The 24969-nt window shown below is 39.1% G+C and overlaps 1 protein-coding gene across 1 annotated transcript in view; it reads right to left on the bottom strand.

The window, feature by feature from the left end:
* Window positions 1–589, bottom strand: part of GPR156 (G protein-coupled receptor 156) — a 102602-nt gene extending 102013 nt beyond the window's left edge. The window contains exon 1 of the mRNA XM_059391869.1: window positions 422–589. The gene's annotated coding sequence lies outside the window, so the exon portion shown is untranslated. The remainder of the gene's footprint in view (window positions 1–421) is intronic.
* Window positions 590–24969: the final 24380 nt, after the last annotated feature.

Below are 24969 nucleotides of genomic sequence, written 5' to 3'. Positions count from 1 at the left end.
CCCCCCCCCCCCCCCCCCCCCCCCCGCCAGCCACCCTGCACCCTGGGGAGAACACTGGGAGACAAGCTGCGTGGGGAGGCTGTGGAAAACTGTTTCAGGGTCTCTCAATTTCAGCAGCGTGCCGCTCACTGAACAAAACTGTACAGCCGGAGGCCCCTGCCCACCAAGGACCAGTACCCTCCCCACGCCTCTGTGGAAGTTGCCGCCGGCACTCCCGGTGAGCGACGTCGGGCTCGCCTCCAGTTCCGAAGACAGCTTCTTAACCGTTTCCAAAGAAACCACCCAGATTCTGGAAAGGAGAGCAAGTCCTTCCCCTTTCCACTTCTCGCAGGTAAGTGTTTGATGTTTTGTGGATACATAGTGTCCACAGAGAGGTCCTACAAAATCCCGAATTTGGGATCCTCGAGGGCGCGCTGCTCACCTCACCAGGTCTCCGACCGCCGAGAAGCGCCAAGCCCGCGTCTGGCGGCGGGATGCCCGCGGTCCCCGGGTCTCTCGCGGGTTCGCCGGGCTGGAAAGGACCTGGAGCGACGGGGGGCAGGGCAAGGGCCAGGGCCAGGGCGGGCGGCCGCGCCCATCGCCGCGCCGGGGGCCGGGCGTGGAGGCGGCGGGACGGCGGCGCCCGCCTCTGCGGTCTGCGAGGGGCGCGCGCTGCCCTCCCTGGCCGCCTCCGGCCGGGGCGCTGCTGGGGCCGCGCCTCCCGCTCCTCCCCTGGCGCCGCCCCGCGTGGCGCGCCGGGCCCTTGCTCAGCCAGGAAGGCCCGTAAGGCCAGGGCGCGCGGACCCGCACACCCCACGCGCTGCGCTCTCTATCGACCCGCGGCCGCAGGGGCAGCCCTGCCTCCGCCCATCCGGCTCTGAGACCCTCGGTCCCTCTGCGCCCCGGCCCAGCGGGCGGGGTCCAAACTGGCCAGGAACAGACGGGAAGGTTTCCACGGGAAAGTTCCTTTTTTATTTCTGGGGTGGAGTCACCAAGTAGTGTGCTTATTTTATGCTCTCTAGGTTTTCCAAAGTCTTTACATTGAGTTCGTACTTATTTTATAATCAGAAAGACAAGGGCGTTACTTTTATCAGGAAAGCTGAAAGTAAACCACAAACGAGATGTCCATCCATTCAAAGATGTGTGAGCCTCCGTGCTTAAGACACCCCGAAGAAGTCATTGGTTGGGAGATCTGGAAAGGGTCTCAGGAATCTTTTAGACTTTTCATATTTCCATTTATTCTATTTTAAAAATCTCAGACGTATTTATGCTGGTTGGGAAATGCCACACATTTACGAGTGCCTCGAGGAAACCCTTGGCTGGCCAGGGGACAAGGGAGGAAAGCCAGGTGGGGCCGCTCCCACCCCAACCAGACGGTGGTGACATTCCTAGATGTCTCATACGTGAAGTTAATAACCTAGAAGAATCCTTTTCACAGGAAGGGTTCTACCCAGGAGGAAAGTAAGAGGAAACACGGATAGCCAAGGGTTATCTCAATGAAGCTGAGCAAAAAGCCAGATTGTCTAAGAACAAGAACTATGTCTTAGATTTTATTCAGGATTCTTTCTGGAGTTCTCATTCCACAGCTCCTGATGCTTTCGTTTGGAACATGAAGAAACTGAGGAGGACGCATTTGATCCTCTTCCTTGGGTGTTGCTATAGTTAAGAAGGCTTTTGGGTTCATCTTTTCCTTAGGACAGAGGATTTCAGAGAGCAGAACTAGATCTTTGGTTCTATAGTTCTACATTGAAGATGTCTTTCTGATCTCTGTGGGGCTTTAATTTTACCTCATAATTTCTCTATGCTTTTAACTCATAATTCTCATCATTCCCTCTACATTCTGCAAGATATTGCAATCTTTCTTTGAATGTGTCTCCCACTTCCAATCCCAGCGTTCTCTTTCTCAGAATGTAGTATTCCCAACCCCTCACTTCCAGGCCCAGAAGGTCTTCCATCTTCCACCAAGGTACCCTATTTACCTCAGATAGGTTTCTGGAATCTTTCCCCTCCCCTGCGTCCCCACACTGGTGCTCTTGTCAGACTTTTATTACCTTGGGCTGAATCATTTTAATAGTTTCTTAACTGGGTTTCTTGCCTCCTTTCTCTCCTCACTCCCAAAAAAGACCCAAGAATGCCACTCTCCTGACAGAACTTTCCTCCTACCTTTACTCCACCCCCAACACACAAACTTGCAGTAACTCCCTCCTGCAACTGGAATATAAAACTACTTTCGCAATCCCTTCTGTCCACTCAACACCTGTGTTTGTTTTACTAAACTAGGTCAATTGCTATTTTTTGAATGCCCCTTGGATTTTTAATGCCCCTGTTTTTTTTTTGCTCAGTCTCCCCTTATTCCAGATTTCCCTTTATCCTCAACTTTGCCAGTTGAATTTCTCCCAAGCCTTCCCGATCCAACTCAACTGCCTACTGCTTCAAGGAAGTCCTTCCAGATCTTCCCTGTCAGATATGTGTGATCAATTAATGTCTATTCCATGCTCTGTGTTTCTGTTATACCACTAAGTTCACGTGTATGTTACAGCTGGTTGTGTCCTCCGGTCTCCTCACTGTCAGGACCTGCAAGGCAAGGTATATTTCTGACTCATCTTCATCCCCCATAGCAATTGGCCACACACACATTTTAAAATAAATAACTATTCTTTGGTTGTATAAAAACTTTGTGCTTATTGTAAAAGTTCAAGTGCATAAAAGTATAAGGAAGGAAATAAACTCCCACACCCTGAAATGGCCACTGTCAGTATTTCAGTGATCATATATTCATGCATCTCTTTATGCACATGTCCATCTATATATGTCCATGTGGGGTCATTTCATGTGTGCTGAGTTTTCTTTCAGACCCACTCTTTTTAAATCTTTTCTTACCTGACTCTCCTCCTCACTACTCTCCCTCACTCTCAACTATTTAAAAAGTTAAGTAGGTGAACACAACTTCATATATATATACAGTTGTTTTTGTTTTTTATTTATTTTACAAAATGAGGTATCCCTGTATATATATACTTCTCTGCTTCTTTTTCTCAGGAAGTAATACGTCTTAAAAATCGTTTCAACTCAACTAGTATTGCTTTAATTAATTTATTTTAGAGAATGCATAATGTTTTAGATATACCAAAATTTATTCACAGGTTCTTCTACTCATGGCAGAATCTTTTTTTTTTTTTTTAATTGCCACTGCCATGAGTGTTTTGGTAAGCATCTTTATATGTATATCCAAATGCCTTGGTACTTTACTTTCTGAAGGATTAATTCCTAGGTATGGGATTGATCTATTTATAATGTCAACAAGTTGTCTTCTAGAAGGTTGTAACGATTGGCTCTGTATAACTTCAGCCATTTTGACAAGTGAAGAGAGGTAGTTTGTTGTTCTGTTACTGGTATTCTCTGACTAGTGGTGAAGCTATTCTTTTTCCCCTTTAGACTTTCTATTCTGTAATTGCTTATTCATATGGTTCATTCATTTTCCTTCTTGAGTTACTGGTCTTTTCAAAGTGTAAGAATTTCTTATACATTACAGATAGTAATTCTTTAATATGTTGTATGTGTTGCACATACTTTCCCCAATCTCTTCTCTTTTAACTTTTTTTGGCATTTTAACAATCAGCTACAACTTATTCAAGTTGACATCAAGTTAATTTCACATGCCTTATGATTAGAGACAATACAGTGCTTAGGAAACTATACTGGATTTTGCAACATCGTGAGAATCTAATTTTCTATTTCAGTATTTCACAGTTTATTCAAGAATTTGACATATCATCCCGCTCCTTAATGCCATACTTAGTCACTATTAATCCATTTTCCCCATTCACAAATGTACTTGTGTTTATATTATAGCACAAATTTTCTATATATTATTATCTGCCAGAGTCACATTAAATTAGATAATCAAATCTGGTTTACAAAGTGTTAACACATTTAGTAGTTATCATTTATCTTGTTTTCTACTCCAGATTCACTCCTTTGGGAAAATGCTTCCTGCTTTCCCTCCCATGCAATTCTAGAGACCTGTCAATCTTGGAACCCCATGCTTTGACCACAGTAGTGGTAATAACCTGTACTAGAACAAATGGATTCCCTGATGCAGGAATTTGAATCTTGAATTTTAGGCTGACATGTCTTAAAATGACTGTCCTTAATTCCAGGCACTAAAATCCTCAGATCTACCCTGTTGCTTTTAATTTTATCTATTTTATTATTTTCTTAGTGGTTGCTCTGGGCATTGTAATTAACATCTGAACTTAAAATAATCTATTTGGAGTAATACGAACTTAATTTTCATAGCATACAAAAATTTTGTTCCAATATAGTTCCATTCCCTCCTTTCTCCTTGGTGCTATTATTTTCACACAAATATTATTTATTTCTATACATTATAAGCCATCAACACAGTTTTATAACTAATTACTGTTTTAAGCAGTTATCTCTTAAAGAGTTACAAATGTTTTTAAAAGAGTTATGTTTAAGAACACCTGGGTGGGGACGCATGGGTGGCTCAGTTGGTTAAGCAGCTGCCTTCAGCTCGGGTCATGATCCCAACGTCCTGGGATCGAGTCCCACATCAGGCTCCTTGCTTGGCAGGGAGCCTGCTTCTCCCTCTGCCTCTGCCTGCCACTCTGTCTGCCTGTGCTCACTCTCACTCCTCTCTCTCTGACAAATAAATAAATAAAATCTTAAAAAAAAAATAGAACACCTGGGTGGCTCAGTTCATTAAACATCTGCCTTCAGCTCAGGTAATGATCTCAGGGTCCTGAGCTCAAGCCCCACATCTGGCTCCCTGCTTAGCGAGGTATCTGTTTCTCCCTCTCTCCCTGCTCATATTCTCTCCCTCTCTCTCAAATAAATAAAATCTTTTAATGAAAAGAGTTATGTTTATACTGTTTTACACATTTGCCTATGAAGTTAAGTTTACCAGTGCTCTTTACTCCATGTGGATTCCAGTCACTTTCTAGTATCCTTCTATTTTAGCCTTCAGGACTCCCTTTAGCTGTGTAAAACCCTCAGAATAGGAGAAACCTGCATGGCCTCTGTGGGGAAGGTCTGAAAGCCACAAAATCTTTGGTTTTGTTTTCTTGTAATAACTGAATGTCTCCTTCACTTTTGAAGGACATGATTGCTAGATGCAGAATTCTTAAGTATTTCTTTTCAGCACTTTGAATGTGTCATCCCATTGCCTTCTAACCTCCATAGTTTTTTATGAAAAGTCATCTGTTAATCTTGTTGAGGCATCCCTGTTTTGGAAGAACTGTTTTTCTCTTTCTGCTTTAAAGAATCTGTCTGCTTTTCTACAATTTGACTATGATGTATACAGGTATGGACTGCTTTGCCATTATTGTATTAGAGGGTATTGAGCTTCTTGAATGTGTAGATTAATGCTTTTCATTAAATTTGGGAATTCCAAACCATTATTTCTTCAAATATTATTTTTACCCTTCCCTTCTCTTCTTCTGAGATTCCCATTATGCTTACATTGGTAAACTTGATGGTGTCACACAAAGTCTTTGAAGCTTTGTTCATTTTTCTTCTTCTTTTTGTTCTTCACCTTCCTTCAGACTGGATTATCTCAATTGGTCTATTTTCAAGTTTGCAGATTCTTTCTTCTACCTGTTAAACCTGTTCAGCTCCTCCAGGGAATTTGTCATTTCAATTATTATAATTTTCAACTCTGAAATGTCTACATGGCTCTTTTTTTATAATTTATTCATTCATATTATTTATTTTATGAGACATTGTTCTCATTCCTTTAATTCTTTACATACAATTTCTTTTTATTCTTTGAACATAGTTACGATAACTGATTTAAAAACTTTGTCTCATAAGTTCAAAATCTCAACTTCCTCAGGAACAGTTTCTATTGATTGCTTTCTCTCCCCTTGTGTATGGACCATACTTTCCTATTTCTGTGTATGTCTCATAATTTCTTTGTTGAAAAATAGGGCACTTTAAATTATATACTGTGACAACTTTGTAATCTGATTTCCTTCACCAGCTTCAAGGTTTATTGTTGTATTTCTTGTTATTTTGTTGTTGAAGCTATTGCTGTTGTTTGTTTGCTCGTTTAGTGACTTTCTTGGACTTATTTTGTGAAGTCTGTGTTTTTGTCTTTGTCCTGTGCTGCACTAAAGTTTCTACTCAATTAGCTAATGACTGAACAGAGCTTTCCTTAAATGCTTTGAAATAATAAGTTCCCCATCCTTTGCCAAAGAGCTATGTGTGTGTGTATGTGTGTGTGTGTGGCAAGACTTTAATGGTCCAGCAGTTTACAGCTGTGATTTAGCCTTCACTGCCTGCTTTTCAGAGTCTCCAGTCCATCCAGATGTAAAGATTAGGTTTTTTTCTGGGTGTGCACACAGCTTTTCACTTATATTTGGCCTTCTACATCACCAGAAACATGTGTCTATGAACATCTCATTTTCCAGATTTTTCTTGTAATTTTTTTTTGGGGGGGGCTGGCCTCTTGTTTTCCCTAACTCATACTGCTGTCAAGAGGCTGTGATATTAAAAAATTGTCACTGATTGTTTTTGACAAACACCCAAACACCCTGGGGATAGAGCTTCTTTCAGTGATCAAGGTCTGAGTCAGGTCAGATAAAGATAAGCCCTGTGAATGAGGTTTTCCTGGGAGCTACCAGATAGTCACATAATAACAATTCCGTTTGAATGGGACTTTTGGGAGAGCCTCAGCTCCACTCTGCTCCCTCCAGTAGCTGCTAGACTGCTGGTTTCCACAACTACTATAGTTGTAAGGCTGTTGGTTTTTCAGTGTATGGCATAACTATGGTGAGGCGAATAGGAATAGGGCAGGTTAAAATGCCAGAAAGCTTATAGTTCTTATTAAGATTCAGCCATTTTACTTGAATAAATATCCTTCAGATTGATACAGGCTTTTGATTAATTTCCACAGTTCGATTAATTTCCACAGAAGAGAAAAGGTTGATTTTGATTGTTTTTTGTTGTTTTATAAAGATGTGTTGCATGTGACAAGACTTTGTTCTTGCTTTATAAACTGTGGATTTTGGAAGGTCCTTTTCTACTATTCTGGAAGTGTTTCTCCCATTCTTGTTAAATTTTTACTAAATATTTTATAGTTTTGTCACTATTCTGAGAGTAATATTTTCTACATTTACATATTGGCTTATATGGAGAAAAAAACTGTTTAAAAAATTTGTTTGATATTTAGTCATCTGACCCAACTGTGTTTTAACCCCTTTATGTATTTTAATAGAATCTTTTGAAAATTCTAGATAAACAATCATATCAAAAACAAATAATTTAATATCTTCACAGCATTTATAGTGACCACATTTTTATCTCATCTTATCACATTTTCCAGGACCTACAAAACAATAGTGAACAACAATCATGGAAAATGTCTTGTATTATGACTGATTTTAACAGAAATGTCTTAATAGTTTCCATCTCTAGAATAATTGATGTTGCCTTTTTTGGAATAACTTTATCATATTTAATACTTTTCTTCTCCAACAATGAATGTTGAACTAAATTGAACTTTTAGTCCACAAGGTTTTGGGTAACTTTTAAATTTAAGTCTCAACAATACTCTGGGCTATTACTTAAAGGTAGCTTGTGAAATATCTCCTTACCTGGAATTACTTAGGCATCCAGCTAAATTATAAATTGAGGTATTACTACATGTACCTTGAAGAGAGTTAGAGAACACATCCATGCATGTTTTCATGGATACTTTCTGAAGATACAATTTCTGCCAGAACTATTGTGACATTAATGACTCTACTTAATTGGAGTGGGGGAATTCAAGATAGATCAGAAGGAAGGGCACCCCTGTATCAGACTGGCAGGTGTGTTTGGGATAGGCAGAGCCATTATTCTTGCTGTATACTCTCCCATGGTATTAGCAGAACACTGAATCAATGAAATGGAATTAACAATAGAATTCTGCCCAGGTTAAGCACTAATGAACCCTTCCTCTTGTCACCCATGCTAAACCTTCTCATAAAAAGACCCTCCTTTCTTCACCTTCCTGGTTCCTCATCTTAACTCTCTTTTCATTTATTTCATTTGGAATTTAAAATAAGACTTTAGAATTTTTACCTTGAAATTGATCTGAAAGTTATTAGAATACCCAAGTCTCATCCTCTTTAACCAACTTGTAGCATCAGGCATTGAGATTCAGCACCCAGCTTAGGTTCTTGAGATGCTCCCTGCCTGGCCTGAAAATGACTTCCAAAAGCTGGCTGCAACTTGCACTCATACCTAGAAGGCTGTGGGTAGTTAGCAAATGCTACATTCTAAGAATGGACTGTTATCAGAATGACATTTATTATTTTGTTATTATTTTTTCAACAAATATTTATCCAGTGTAAGAGATACCAACTTCTCTCTTTCCATGTTTTCTTACCTTGGCCCAAAACATAGCCTTCTGCTTTCTTGGAAGTGTTAGGGAGAAGGCTGTAATCCTTCTTACTTTTACCTCTCACCTGTTGTCTTTCATAGGAAGTAGAATGGTTTGTATGATTATTGTTTTTGAAAAAGGATCATTGCCTTCACATGGCCAAGTCCCTGCTTGGCTTTCTTTTGGAATGATGCTGCCCACAGGAGAGATGCACTCATCTTTTCCTTGTATGATAGACTAGCTGGAGAAGAACCCATTTCTGTAGAAAGCCTGTGGTTGTACAAGTTTTACTTATGCTTGTGTGGTTAGGTTCAATTTGGGAAGGAGTCTGAATTTTGGCTTCTAATCCAGGCTGTGTTCTTTAATCTAGCATTACCATAAAAACAAAAACAAAAACAAACAATCGAACAAACAAAAAAACCTCAAGCAGACTAATAGAACCTAATGGTTACATGTTTGTGACCCTGGGTAAGAAAAAAAGGGTCCCAATAGAGGCTAAAGTCCTTAAGAGAAGAAAAATGTCCCCCAAATAAGTACTTTCCTCTAGGGGCTTTGGGGTGGTGCAGTCAGTTAAGTATCCCACTCTTGGTTTCAGCTCAGGTAGTGATCTCAGGTCATGAGATTGAGCTCCATGTCAGGCTCTGTGCTTAATGTGGAGTCTGCTTGAGTTCCTCTCTCCCTCTGCCTCTCCCACCATGTGCTCCTTCCCTCCCTCCCTCTTTCTTTTTCTCTAAAATAAATCAATCTTTAAAAAATACTTTCCTCTATAATTTACTTGCTATATAATCACAGAATATCAAAACTGGCAATGTTTTTTTTTTTTAAATCTTAAAAATGAAGAAAGAAATTCAGAGAGATGAACTAAGTATTCATATGAACACTGGAAGCATACCTAAAAAACTTAAAGATGATGTCAATGTGAGAAATCCATCCTAAGAAGGGTGCCTGGGTGGCTCAGTGGGTTGAAGCCTCGGCCTTCAGCTCAGGTCATGATCCCAGGGTCCTGGGATTGAGCCCCGCATCAGGCTCTCTGCTCAGCAGGGAGCCTGATTCCTCCTCTCTCTCTCTGCCTGCCTCTCTGCCTGCTTGTAATCTCTGTCTGTCAAATAAAATAAATAAAATCTTTAAAAAAAAATTCATCCTAAGAAATAAAAACAACAGCAGCAGCATCTTTGACCAAGAAAGGCAGAAGAATTCCAATAACACAATGGGTACGAACTATCTCAGGAACACAAATAAATAATTTCCTATAAAATGAGTAGGAAGATTTCTGGTCCTTACATGTGTGGATTTTGGTCTCATATGAACCAGAGGGACTGAGTCACGGTAATTAGTAGATTATTGTAAAGTTTTTTTTTTTTTTCTTGTTATAGTCATGCACCTAAATGACTCTAAGGTTAACTTTTCAACCCCAGCCAGCCTTTAAAAGCTAAGAGACATCTTTTGTTGGTGCTTACTGATGGGTTGGCCAATGGAAAGGGTTGCCATTATGAGCAGAGAACCTGTCTCCTAGGCCTCACTTGTCAGACAATGAGTTCCATGGGACAGGCAGGAACAAGATATAGAGGGGAACACCTGTGGGAAACAAAAGTAAACATTGTATTAAGAATAATTAAATTAATAAAATGGATATTCTCCAACCCACTTTAGTCACCCAATGTTTAATGCACTGTGGCCCCATGCAGCCAGAGGGAGAGTTTTAATAAGCACCAGACTCCACGAAACTAGATGTCCAGAATCCAATACAGTTGACGTAAACTGCCAGTCCTTTGGGTTGGGAAGCTTGCTGGTTATCCAGCCGTTTTGGGGGATGAAAGTTGAAATGGGCTCAGCCTTAGCATTGTTAAGCAAATACCTTTTTTTGCCTTTAAAAAACCCCAGATTTATTTATTTATTCAAATAATGTACAATTTACCCATTGAAACTTCGTAATTCAGTAATTTTTAGCATATTCACAGAGTTGTGCAGCCATCATCAATTTTTGGTGATTTGATTACTTCAGAAAGAAGCCCCTTCTGGTGGGAATGAAATGTAGAATTACTGTATGATTCTAGTTCTGTGTTTATGCCCCAAAGCATCAAAATTGGGAGCTTGAACAGATATTTGTGTTTTTGTGTTCATAGCAGCATTACTCACAGCAGGCAAAAGGTGGAAGCAGCTCAGGTGTCCATCACCAGATGAGTGGATAGACAAAACGTGGCGTATACATACAATGGAATATTTATCAGATTTATAAAGGGATGAAAGTCTGATTCATGGTACAACATGGATGAACCTTGAAGACATTATGCTAAATGAAATAAGCCAGTAATGAAATGATGAATATTATATGATTCCACTTATATGACAGATCAGAGTAGTCAGATTCATAGAGACAGAAGTAGAATAGTAGCTGCCAGGGGTTGTGGGGAAGGGGAGAGAAGAATGAGGAATTATTGTTTAATGGGAATTAAGTTACAATTGGGGAAGACTAAAAAGTTCTGGAGAAGGACAGTGGTGATGGTTGCACAAAAATGTGAGTGTGTTTAATGCTATAGAGCAGCATAACTTAAAAACAGTTAAAGTGGCGGTTGCCTGGGTGACTCAGTTGGTTAAGCAACAGACTCTTGATTTCAGTTGGAGTCATGATCTCAGGGTCGAGGGATGGAGCCCTACATTAGGCTCCAGGCTCAGTGTGGAGTTGCTTAAGATTCTCTTCCTCTGCCTCTGTTCCTCTCCCTTCCCACCCACCCCCACCTCTCTCTCTCTAAAAAAATGGTTAAATTGGTAAATTTTGTTTTGTATATTTTACCATATTGTTTTAAATAAGGGGGGCATCGTGAAGAGGCCCTTGAGAGGAAAAGGTTCCAACCCATCTCCAACACAGCACAACTAAAGGTCATGTGCAGAGAAAGGGTGGGTTGTGGTGATAGACAGGCATCTTGCCTCTCTACTTGTGAGCCATGCGACCAACACTACTTGCTCTCTAGCATGCTTCTTTATCAGGAAAATGGGAGTAATGAAGAAGCATGGCTCTGATAGTTGTTGAGCTTTTTTGAAATCTAAAATTCTCTTAAACCACTGTATATTCCCCAATATAAGTGGCATAAAACATACAAGAAAATATTTAAGTACCAAAAATGGAAGAAACCCCATACCCTTTAGCTGTCACCTCCTAGACCTCCTTCCACCTCTCCACCATCCCTCAGCCCTAAGTAACCACTAATCTACTTTACACATAAATTTCCCTATTCTGGGATCCCTTAAGAATGGAATCATAAAATGTGTGGTCGTTTGTGAATAGGCTTCTTTGTCGTTTTTGCCTCTAACTAAGCTGCCTCTGTTTGTAAGATACTACATTTCCACAAGGGGAAGCTAGGAGCTGTTGGCAAGCCCTGGGCAGGGCATTTAAGATCACTAAGAATGAAAATGAAGGTTCTAAAATTTAAAACAATTTTAATTTTTTTATTATAAAATCACATATTAATTGTAAAAATCTCAAATAATATTGAAGAGCAAGAATTGCAAAATAAAAATCAACTTTAACCTCACCACCCAGAAATAACAATTGTCAACATTTTGATATTCATTCAGACTTTTTGCTATGCATATTATACTCTCACATACTCATATAATTTATCATATTGAATATGTTTTTATATCATTTTTTCTGGTTATAAAACTTATGGATGTTTATTGTAAAACTATTGGAATAGTATAGAAATATAAATTTAGAAGTACTTTATAATCCCTCTGTAGAGGTATGTCTTCACTTAAGAATATATCATGATGGGGCACCTGGGTGGCTCAGTGGGTTAAGCCTCTGCCCTGGGCCCAGAACATGATCTCAGGGTCCTGAGACTGAGCCCCACATCAGACTTTCTGCTCAATGGGGAGCCTGCTTCCCCCCGCCCCATCTACTTGTGATCTCTGCCACATAAATAAAAGCTTTTTTTAAAAAAAGAAAGAATATATCATGATGTTTTTCATGTTAGGTCATAGGATTTTATTTCATGTTAGCAGTTGCTTTAATAGTCCATTACATGAACGTGTCATTATTTGTTTTAGATGCTCCATTGATAAAATTTGTGTAGCTCCTAGTTTTTTGCTGAAATGACATAATCAAGATATTTATGCTTGTTTCTTTGTGCTAATATTTCCTAGAAGTGGAGTTTCTGGATCAGAAGATATGGAAATACACTGTTCTGTAAACTGTTTTTAAAAAACCTATTACATATTATGAACCTCTTTTCATAAAATATTTAACTTAGCTGCCTAATGTTATAACCTATGGATGTACTAATATTTATTTTCCCAATCTCCTAGCACTAGAAATTGAGTTATTTCTAGGTTTTCACTATTATAAGTAACTTTACAATAAATATTACTTAGCTAAGTCTTTGCATGCACACTTAAAATTATACTCTTAAGATGAATTCCTGATTCTGAATTGTTCTTTCAAGGTGTATGCACACTAAGAAAATAGCTTTGTCATTTTTAATTAAAGAAATGATATATTGTTGTCCTAGATGAGAAAATACAGATAGGCAAGGAAATCAAACATGCATAACTTCACCACCCAGAGGTAATTATTAGTAATGTAGTGGAGATGAACATTGGTAACTATTCTGACTCTATACTTCCTTTTACATAAATACAAATATAGACTATATGCTGCTTTGAACACTCACAATAAGCCTCTTTTCATTTATTTCCATTATCATTTTTAACATCTACATAGTGTTATAGATACACTAACATTTATTTGCATAATTCTTATTGCTGGCTATTTAGCTTGTTAAGGTACAGATTTAAAAGATTTTTCAGGTGAATGCAGTACGTGTGAGGGGGAACCATCTCAATGTCAAGAAGACCTGAACAGAAGGCTCATGCCTCTTTATGGACCTTTGGGCCTGAAGGAAGTAGTGAGAGGAAAGGAACAGTAATGGAGAGGTACTGAGTCAAAGTGGAGAAAGTTATCTTAGCCAAGCCCAATAATGAGGGCTCTAAGTGGAAGCATTTGGGTTAGGAATATAGATACATGTGTGAGCCTTGTTCATTGCAGTGGGGGAGAAGGAGGGCTAAGTCCTTGACTAAAACTCCCACCAGAATATTGCAATGCTTTGGCACGGCTTCAAGTGTGGTGTGAGGAGGGCAGCCTCTCCCCATGAAGCCAGCCAGGGAAAACCTTGCAATTTCCTATGATCAGGCTGGAAATATCACATATAGGATTTTGACCTGGAGCTGGATTCCTCAGTAAATAATGACAAATTACCAAAATTTGACCAGTATCCCTTCCCAACAGAGTATTTGAGAATGCCAGTTGAAATGGAAGTTTGTCAGGGATTCAGTAGGGAGGACTGAAGTGATTTCTTTTAGGGTATACAAACTGACATCTGAGGGCAGGACAGAGAGTTCAGCATGACAACTGGATGAGCCCCAAAGAACCCTAAGCAGGCTAAGCCAGGATCTGATGTAATGGGTCCCCTCCTTTTGGGAGATGAGACTGAGTCATTTCCATTATCCACTCAGCTGAGGGCTCTACTTTTGGAGTGAATCCCAAGCACGTATTGTGTGAAGACTTGGCTCTGCTCCATGACCTCACAAAGTTATGACAAATTTTCTAAATTTTTATTTTTTCTTAGGAAATACTCTATTTTGGTTGGTCACTCGAGTTTCCTCTAAATGCTTTTGAGATTTTCAGCTTGCACTATTTCTCTGAGTAATGGATTTTCTTAGTCCATTACCCACTGTGCATACTTCTTATATTAAATTTTCCTGCTTCAAGATTTAAATACTCTGAAATTTAACAGAGAGTAAGAACTCTCTGGTTACCTCATCCTCGCCCTTTATTATTTCATAAACTTTTATCGCAACTCCTTTTAGTCTTTATTGTTTTGGCCTGGTCTATTCTTTTTTAACCCATAAATTGGATGATTCTCAAGCTGTTTGGCCAATATATGTGGAACTTCCTGAGTTTCATTAAATTATTATTACTATTATTATTTTGAGTAACTATCATAAGGAAGAAATGTTGTGTGTTCTCAATGAGGGACACAAAATTGAATAACTTATGGTCCCTGATGAATCTACTGCTCTCTTCCCTTGGCTTATAGAAGTAGCCCATGGGGCCAAGTTTCTGGAGCAGAGATAGGATAGGACATTGCAGGTGCACTATCTATTTGCTTAGCCAGAGGGCTGTTTGACCCTTTATTAATGAGCAGAAGAACTGATGGAAATTAATTTTCTTAATTTTTTTTAAAAGATTTTATCTATTTATTTGAGAGAGTGTGTAAGAGAGAGCACAAGTAGGGGAAAGGGCAGAGGGAGAGGTAGACTCCCCACTGAGCAGGGAGCCCTATGTGGGGCTTGTTCCCAGAACCCTGGGATTATGACTTGAGCCAAAGGCAGATGCTTTCTCAACTGAGCCGCCTAGGTCCCCCTACTTTTCTTAATCCTTTGTGTCATGGAAATATTTTCTCCACAAGAGTAAAAGTGACTGAACCTCATGGCTCCCAACTTCTGTCTCCTGGTAAAAAGTTCTGGCACCAACTAGCCAGAGTTAGGCCAAACTCCACAGGTTAAGGGTACAGTTGTCCACAAGACTGCCCTCACTTTAGATACTGGATGCAAGTTCAGAGGTCCCAAAGTCAACTTCTATTCTGCTGGCTGCAAATTTAGGAGTTCCCACTCTTCTCTCAGGTTTGATAATATTTTTAGGATGACTTAGAGAAGTCAAGAAAATGCTATAGTTACAATTACAGTTTTATTATAGGAAAAGGATACAAAGAACATCAGTTAAAGAAGGAGGCAGTTCAGGTCAGGAGGGTCTCAAGAGCAAAGCTTTCATCTTCCTCAAGGACACATTGCACATATATGTGGACAATACACAAAGCAGAGAAAAGGTTACCTGAGCTTTGGTGTCTAGAGTTTTTGCTGGGATTTCATTATATAGGCATGACTGAATCATCGCCCATGTAGCTGAACTCAGTCTCCAGCCCTTCTGCTTCCTGGAAGTTGAACTGGTATCAGGTCACTTAAAACCCCAACTGTGTAATCACATGGTTAGTCTTTCTGGCATGGCTAACCTCCATCCTGAGCCATCTCATAAGCATAAAACTATCTAGGGGCCCACCATGAGTCACTTGTTAACATAAACTATCAGGTATGGTCTGAGGGGCTGACCACAGATAACAAAGACTCTCCTATCACTCCAAAAATTCCAAGGCCAGCCAAATTTTTTATTACGCACTCACTTGGGGGTCTCTTCCTAAGCACCTTAATATTGGCCTCACGGACAGATGGTTTCTCCTCTACTCTGTATGCCCTGTATTCATAACAGGTGTACTGCCTTCTGGTAGTACCTGCTCTCAGGCTGGCAGGACAAAGACATTACTCTGTAGCTAATTATTAGAGGTCAAGCAAATCCACACAAAATAGTCCAACATTGGGACACCTGGGTGGTACAGTCAGTTAAGCATTCGACTTGTGGTTTTGGTTCAGGATGTGATCTCAGAGTTGTGGGATTAAGCCCTGCGTCAGGCTCCATGCTCAGTGTGGAGTCTGCTTAGGATTCTCTCTACCTCTCCCTCTGTTATTACCAACACCACCCCCCAAAATACATACATACATACATACATACATAAATACATAAATACACAAATAAATAATAAATCTTTTAAAATGTAGTTCACCATCTACACAGGAAATACTTATATGACAGCAGGGAACTGGTGTTCTGCATTTCCAATCTGGTTTCTTCCTCTTCCTCCTTTTGTAGAAAACAAAGAAAGCTGAGAGGTTTGATTCTGTCAGAAAGTTTTGTCTTCAGGAATGTTAAAGGAGTGTTAGAGAGGACTTGGGCAAACCAGGCATTTCCATATGTTATTGATGGCCTTACTTTTTGGAGGGCAGTTTATAAATAGTTAAATTCACATAACAAGAAATTGAGGGGAACTTCATCAGTTTCTAAACTGTATTTAAAACTCGAAGCTGACACTACAAGGCACTGGGTAAGAAAAAATAGATATGGATACATTTTCAATAGAACCATCGACTGATCACCTTGAGATGGGGCCAGACACCTCCACAGAGCTTCTGGAAGAAAGGAAAACTGGCACTACCACCACCAGCAGCACTCCCAACAACGTTATGAGTCAATTTAAGAAGACTTGAGAGGAATGGGAGAAATGGTCAGTGGTGGTCTTGTGAAAAAAGATCAGTGTTAGAGGTTTTACCCTTCTTTGGGGGAGGGAAGGATGGGTGCTTTCCATTCCCTGAATCCAAGTGAATGGGTATGCCAAGAGAATCATTAAGGGAAATGGGGCAGCAAGTAAGGGAGATAGACATTTCATTCCCTAATGGAGGTCTGCTTAGGTATATACAGGTCTATCTTCCTGTGTGCCTACCTACTATGGGAAAAAGAGTTGAGATAGTGTATATCAGCTAGCTTTCCATGATCTGGTGTGGCAAGGACACTTGTTTATTCTGTGGATTGAGATAACCCTACAGAAAATACCTGTACTTTGTGCACCCAAATGTTTATAGCAGCAGTGTCCACAATAGCCAAACTATGGAAACAACCTAGATGTCCATCAACAGATGAATGGATAAAGAAGATGTGGTATATATATATACAATGGAATACTATGCAGCCATCAAAAGAAATGAAATCTTGCCATTTGCGACGACGTAGTTGGAACTAGAGGGTATTATGCTTAGCAAAATAAATCAATTGGAGAAAGACAACTATCATATGCTCTCCCTGATATGAGGAAGTTGAGAGGCAACATGGGAGTTTGGGGGGTAAGAAAAGAATAAATGAAACAAGATGGGATTGGGAGAGAGACAAACCATAATTTACTCTTAATCTCACAAAACAAACTGAGGGTTGTTGGGGAGAGGGGTGTCGGAAGAGGGGGGTGGGGTTATGGACATTGGGGAGGGTATGTGCTATGGTGAGTGCCATGAAGTGTGTAAACCTGGCAATTCACAGAACTGTACCCCTGGGGATAAAAGTACATTATATGTTTATAAAAAAATAAAAATAATTTTTTTTAAAAGAAAGAAAATACCCGTGCTTGAATTATCTTGCCAGGACTCCATCCAAGAAGGTTACCAATTCATGGAGAAACAGCTGTGGGCGAAGGATCCCAGTGCCCAGTGGTCTAGTGTTAGGAGCAAACGTAGAAAATGAATAGAAGGTTGAACTGGAGCCAGATCATCTATGTTAGGGGAACTATGCAACAGAGAGGGAAACCTCTCCAGACCCCTTTAAAAAACTCAAAATTTTGATGCCTGCTACACAAATAGCATCATCCATCTGTCTGGGTTAGCCAGAGCAGCCACACAGCCAACAAGCTGTTTAAAGTCAAGAGGTGTTTGCCTTTTCTTCAGCCTCCATTCCATTTCTATCATTGAATGAGGCTCCCCTCCCCAAGTCTCTGAGGGAAGGGGACAGCTTTGAATCAGCTTTGAAGTTTTAAACGGACTGGGAAGTTACAAGTCTGCTCAAGGTACCCTTAAGAGTTTGAAATGTGTTCAATATAACATAGTTAAAAGCGATGATAGGTAAAACAAAACTACTTCATGCTTATACTGTATCAAGAAGAGAGTCTTTAAAATAAACCAGATACATTCACATCCCCTTTGATCCTGCAATTCCACAGTTAGGAACTGAGATGACAGATACAGCAGCTAATGTATGACAAGTTAGATATACAAGGATGGTTATTGCAGCATTATTTGTAATAGCAAAACCAGCAGCAATGAGAAAAACCACAGCAACAGCAACAACAACAAAAAACTAGAAACAACATAATGCTACCAACAGGAGGCTGGTTAAATCAATTATCTCATAATCTCATATTTTAAAAAGCAAGATTGAAGGAGAGCGGTGAGCATTGACACAGAAACAGCTCCAAGACATTTTGTTAAATGAAAAAAGCAAGGGGCAGCACAACATACACAAATCTTTGAAAATAAGAAATTGCTTGTATAAATATTTTAAAAGTCTCTATTGCATAGAATGTACATACTGACATATATAAACTAAAAATCTTTCTGGAAGGATCTAAAAAGAAACCTAAGAGTGATTTCTTTTGAAATGAGTGACTGGGAGACTCTCATTTTTCATTTTGACACCTTTAGGGGCTATTTGAATTTGTTACTAAGGGCATAAAGTTATTTTTTTTTTAATGAATAAGTAGTAAATAGGTTGTACAACAAGGTCAGTGTATTTAATGTTACTGAACTGGACATTTAAAAATAGTTGCAATGGTAAGTTTTGTGTTATGTACATTTTTCCACAATAAAAAAGTAAATAAATACATGTAAATTAATCTTAAATGAAAGAAGTATCAGGAAGAAAATAAAGAGCTGCAGGAAAAGAGAGTTGATGTGTGAGAGCGCTCTGAGGCGGCAGTAAAATGAAGTTCAAGGCCTTGTCTTGACTCCCTGAAGCTCTATTGCGCAGGAGGCTGTCTGAGGCTTTTATGGGGGGTTCAGAAAGGAGCCAGGACATGCATGTTTGTCTGGAATAAGTTGGGGAGGGGAGCCTGGTAATTTTTTATTTCCACCCGAGTTGTGATTAGACTCAGCACTGTTGTGTGAAATTAAAGAGCAGGAGATTTTATTGGGCAGTGGGACCAGTTTTCTACCTGAGTAACCAAGGGTTTGACTGGCACATAGTTCCACATAAAACCCGGGCTGGATTCCTGGTGGATGAGATGTTGTCCTAGACCCAGGGATGCCCGGAAGATCAGAGCATAAAAAGAACCTGGATATGCCTGCCCTCCCTGACTTGAGAACATGGAGACCCAGGGAGGTATGTGTACAGTCCAAATCACATGGATACTCAACAACTGAACTAGGATTGCGCTTCTGGTTACGTACTGTTTTTCTAAAAAAGTGATACCAGCACCACGCTAGTCGTGGCTTGACTCTCTTCACTCAGTTTCTCTTCCTGTTAATTATCCCAACTGCTCCTCAGAATTGAGGGTCTAGTGTTTGGCCATTATTCTTTGGTTAGCCTGCAGGATTCTGGTTGCTAATACCTTATCTGGAATGTGTTCACGTGTATTCCATATATGAGCCTAATGTGTAGTTTTCTGTTTTTTGTACTACTCTTTTTCACCAATTAGGTAAGGTTTATTTTCTCATATTTTACTATCTTGGAAATAAGATGTGGCTGACAATTGCTGTCAGCCAGACCTAAGCCGTGACACAGCCGACATTGCCCACACCTATACCTGTGTGAACTTGTCTGAAACCTTCCACTGACACCTGCAACAAGAGTAAGAAAGCTATGGCACTAAACTTGTGAATGTCAAGGGAATATCCGCACTTGGAAAAATACAAAAAACAAACAAAAAAAGCCCAAACCCAGACACAATAGTGGACCTTCTTGCGGGAAAGGCAGCATTGCCAATACTTGTGAAGGTAGGGAGGACAATATTGAATGGGGAAAAAACGGGTTATCAGCAGCTCTGAGTTGAAAATGAGTATGAGTATGAGTATGAAGATAGCTTCTTCTTTTTTTTTTAATGAATGTACAAGACTGATAGAAGATAAATAATCTCTTATTTTTATTTTTTAAATATTTACTCATTTATTTGAGAGACAGAGAGAGACAGATACAGAGACAGAGAGAGCACACGCAGGGGGAGAGGCAGAGGAAGAGGGAGAAGCAGGCTCCTTGCTGACTAGGAGCCCCAGGCATGGCTAATCCCAGGACCTACAGGTCATGCATGACCTGAGCCAAGGCAGATGCTTTAACAATCTGAGCCACTCTGAGCACGTTGACAAATAATCTTTTAAAATAAGACTAAAGCAGCGTTTTCCATAAATTTAAAATTTAAAACAAACTGTAAGTGCTAGTTACGAGAGTATTTTTTTTAATGGTACCTAAGATAATTTGAATTTTACAATCATTGGCATCTTAGATTAGATGAAATATGCCAACAATATCAAATTTTGATGAAGAGAGTCCCATTTTTTTCTCTTAAAATGAAGAGTCACATTATTTTTTTTTCTAGGCTTTGAATATCATAAAATGTAATATATATTATATAGTATATACAATATATAATAGAAAACATTATATAAAATACATAATATAAAATATAATAAAATATCATAATTTTGTAATGTTGACTTAAACTCAGCTATGAACTCATGTAATCCTGGGGTCCTTTCCAATGCAACATTTGGGTTTCTTTCCCCCAGCTTTTTTCCTTCCAAGATTTTATTTAAATTCAAGTTAGTTAATATACAGTGCAGCATTAGTTTAAGGGGTAGAATTTAGTGATTCATCACTTTCCAATGTAAAGTTTTTAAGTATGATTTTAAGTGTTTCTATGCTAGATGGTTTTTTAAAAAATATTTTTCCTATTTCAGGATCCATTTCGGTTATCTGTATTTTTACTAGGAAATCAACCGTTTTCCTTAGGATTCCAGTTTGTTGCCATAAGTTTCTCTTATTATACTTTTAATTTCTCCTCTACTTGTCATTTTCTATAGAATTCATAATTATTTTCTTTTTGTTCACTTTTTTTTCTTAATCCAGGTCAGATCTTACTCTTCTTTTGCAAAGGAGGACATTTATACTTGTTTGTATTTTCTACCTCTTTTCTATTACTTTCATTTTAGCTCTAATCTTGATTCATTCCTTCTTCCTAATTTCTTCTAGTTTACTTTGTTGCTTTTGTTTAATTTCTTAAGATAAAAATGAACTTTATTTTTGATATTTTCTTTAATAATGACAACATTTAAGGTATATAGGTAAGCTTCATATTTTCTTCTGAGTACAGTTTCCACTTGACGTTTGGGTTTTGGTAAAAAGTATTCTCTTTTTCATTACTTTAGAGATACTTTATAATTTTGTTTTAATTTCCTCTGTATATGGTTTTTAGTCACCCTTACATTATTTATTTTCAACTTTATTGAATTAAGGGAATGCAGTTTTTAGACTCTGTCATAGTTTTCTTTGTGGTCAAATATTAGTGATTTTTGTAAATATTCTATGGGTACCCCCAAAATGTTCTGTTGCTTGTTTGAGGGATATTAGATTCTATACAGAGGTATTACTTCAAGTTTATTAATTGTATTATTCAATTCCTATGTCATCCCATGTTTGTTATATACCAGATTTGTCTAATTCTGAAATAAAGGGTTAAGCTCTTCTGTTAAACTCCATTTTATCAAATTTTTCTTGTACTTCTTATAATTTTTTGCCTTTTGGGATGTTATTTGTTTGGATTATATACTTACCAAAAGTTTAAAAATGACAGAAGAAAAACCAGTGAATCGTTGAAGTAGTAGTTAGTAAAAGTTTATTGTGCACATACCAAAAAGACAGTTTGCAAAATGGTAGCACTTAAACCAAAATATGAAATAAGGCTCAGGGGTATAGTGTTAAAAAGCAGCTTATGTAGTGAGAAAGCAGTGATTGTTTATTCTTCACAGCAATTGGTTATAATAATCTTTTTTTAAAAATATTTTATTTATTTGAGAGAGAGAGAGAGAGAGAGAGAGAGAGCAGAAGCAGGGGTAGTGGCAGAAGGAGAGAGAGAACCAGGGAGCCTGACAGGGGAAGGGCTCAGCCGCAGGACCCTGGGATCATGACCTGAGCGGAAGGCAGGCACCAACCGACTGAGGCACACAGGCGTCCCTAGAATCCTCTTGTATGATATGGAATTGATCAATGGTCACCTCAGATCCACTCTGGCAAACAGTTCAAGTTTTGTTTATGATTTCCAGAGGCATAAGCAAGAAATGACCCAGGTCAAGTTACTATTGCAAAATAAGCTAAATTAACCTTTGTATGATTAACTTGGTTTTGTCCACTCAGGAGATTTTCAAAGCTGGTCTTTGTTTTTTGTTAACAGTTTGCACATTGCTTAGCCTATGATTATCTACATATATATATATATATATTCTTTTTTAAAAAATATATCTAGATGTCTTTATATTGAACTATTTATTTTAAATTTTATACTAGTGAGTATAAATTCCCTTTTCTTTCATCTTGGACTCTGTTGTCTGGTTAGATTCCCTTCTTAACTATTTTCTTTAGTGGGAAAACATGAGTATTACTCCCTGTCTTCTTATGTATCTGCAAGTTTCTTTCACTGAGGCACCTGAATTAGGTCTTGGCTGGTCATGGAATTCTGGAGGAGTAGTCGTTTGCTGTCGGGAGTCTGCAGATGTTATTCCATTTACTTCCAGTTGCTGGTGAGGGGGAAGAGAGGTCTGATTCTGTTTTCTTTATCATAAGGCAACTTTCTATGTGGAAGCTCTTAAAAAAAAAAAAAATTGACCCCCTTGAGTTCAAAAACTTTCCCGGGATGTTCCTAAGGTGTGTGTGTGTGTGTGTGTGTGTGTGTGTGTGTGTGTGTGTGTGTTTTCATCAGTTCAGCCTGGAACCTGCAGACTCCATTCAATCTCTAGATTCAGGTATTTCTTGGTCTAAAAAAGCTTTATCTTTTTTTATGTTTAATTATTGCCTTTCCTTCAAATGTACCTTCTCCTCCATCTAGATTTCCTAGGTTGTATGTTAAGTCTCTGGAATCTATCAAATCTCTCATCTTCTTGCTCATGATTTTAGCCACTTTTTATCTTTGCTCTGTGCTTTGAATTATTTTCTCCATTTGATCGTCTAGATTAATTTAGGTTTCTTTTCTTTTTTTTTTTTTTTAAAGATTTTACTTATTTGACAGAGAAAGAGAGACAGCGAGAGAGGGAATACAAGTAGGGGGAGCGGGAGAGGGAGAAGCAGGCTTCCCCCGCTGAGCAGGGAACCCACTGCGGGGCTCCATGCAGGTCTCCATCCCAGGACCCTGGGGTCATGGTCTGAGCGGAAGGCAGACACTTAACGACTGAGTCACCTAGGCCCCCCTAACTTAGGTTTCAACAGAAATCATTCTCTCCTTTCATCTATGTATATAGTATTATTTAAAAAACCAAAAACCAAAAAACACCCTTTCTTTTTTTCTTCCATTTTCTAATGCCTCCCTTCCTCCCATTCTTCCTCCCCCTCTGATTCCCTCCATCCCTCTCTTCTTTCTCTCTCTTTCCCTTTTTAGTGCCACAGGTTTTCCTTTCTTCTTGCACTTGTATCTTCTTGGTATTTGTTTTGTCTGTTCTGATTGATCTTCCTCTCTGCCACTGAGTCCCTTTGGATGTATTGTTATTTCCTTTGTTGACTCAGTGGGGCTCAGATCTGGCTATGGAATATCTTAAGAAGCAGCCAGCATAGTATGGTGGATGTTGTTTGAGCTGATTGTGTAGAGATAAATGGTTCATAAGACTTTTACTGAAGCAGGAAAGAAGATACTTTTCTCCCTGTCTTTATGGATTTTCTCAGCCTCCGAGCTCACCATTCAGTTCCTACTTGTCTGTTGGGGACCGGAAAAAAAGCCAACCATTCCTATAGGGCTGAAATCAACCTTTACTCTCCGGACCTACAAGACTGCAGAAAGCCAAGTTTCCCCTGGATTTATTGGTTTGTTTTTGTCCTGGGCACGTCCAATGGTGGTCTGTCTTATAGTCTTGGTAGGCAAATCCTGGCACCCTTTCTCCCCTCCAAATTCATACACTGCCCAGAGGCTCACATTTATTCATACACCCATAGGTCTTAGCTGCCATTTGATAAAAGATTAGAGTTGCTAGTTGGAGAAAGCAACTGTACTCAAAATGCCATCTTTGTGTTCCGGTCCTTAACTCAACTACTTAATAAGCCCTCAGACGGTATGAGTTCCTTTTGACCTCCATGTCTAATTCTGTGAACTACACTTCATAGTTACAATGAAGGTGGAGAAGGAAAAAGAAGAGAATGAACAGGAAGAAAAGGAGATGGAGGGGAATAAGAGAATGAAGAGGAAGAAAAGGAAGGAAAGCAAGACCCCAGTGCCAAAAATCTTTAGTAATGCAGCTATCTTTTGAATACTAGTTCTCAGTACCAAGGGATTTCCTTAAATCAGTGTGTGTGTGTCTAACAACCTTTTTACTTTCCTAACTGCCTAATTTTATGAGGCGTGTACCCATGGGCCGGTATTTCTGGTGTTAGTATATGAATGACTGCCTAATCTTGCCCTTATGCACAGTTGCAGAAAGAAAAGAGATTCAATGCTAGCTATCTAGGGCAAAAGGGCACACACAGGAAAATGACCCTTATTGGGGTAATAAGTTTATTAATGATAAGCAGATCACTTTACATGCTGATTTGAGAAAATAAACATCTGCTTTATGTTGGATCTACATCTTGGCCTTTGCTGTGATGATGGCTTTGGCGCTGCATCTTCGGAAAGAGGGAAAAAAAACCCACAACAACAACGATCCTCTCACACAGTAAGCCCAGCGCTGCCGGCAGGATCATCTAGCAGATCATTTATTCCTCTCTGGGCCACATGGGTAGGTGAAAGTGACAGACACATCTTTACTCTATGTGTTCAGTGATCAAACGTCAATCTTTGGGTGTGCAGATGTGCGTATTTGCATGGGTACCTGTGTGTATGTGTATGTGGGATTGTATAAGGATTTGGGCTTATCTGAATATAAATACTGATTTGACCCAATTCAAAGTTCCTCTCCTTTAAAAAAAGATTTTATTTATTTATTTGAGA

The sequence above is a fragment of the Mustela nigripes genome, chromosome 2 (genome assembly GCF_022355385.1).
Source record: "Mustela nigripes isolate SB6536 chromosome 2, MUSNIG.SB6536, whole genome shotgun sequence".
In the NCBI taxonomy this organism is placed as follows: domain Eukaryota; kingdom Metazoa; phylum Chordata; class Mammalia; order Carnivora; family Mustelidae; genus Mustela; species Mustela nigripes.
Note: the sequence above shows the minus strand (reverse complement) of the source record. Positions and strands in the feature narration are given on the sequence as shown.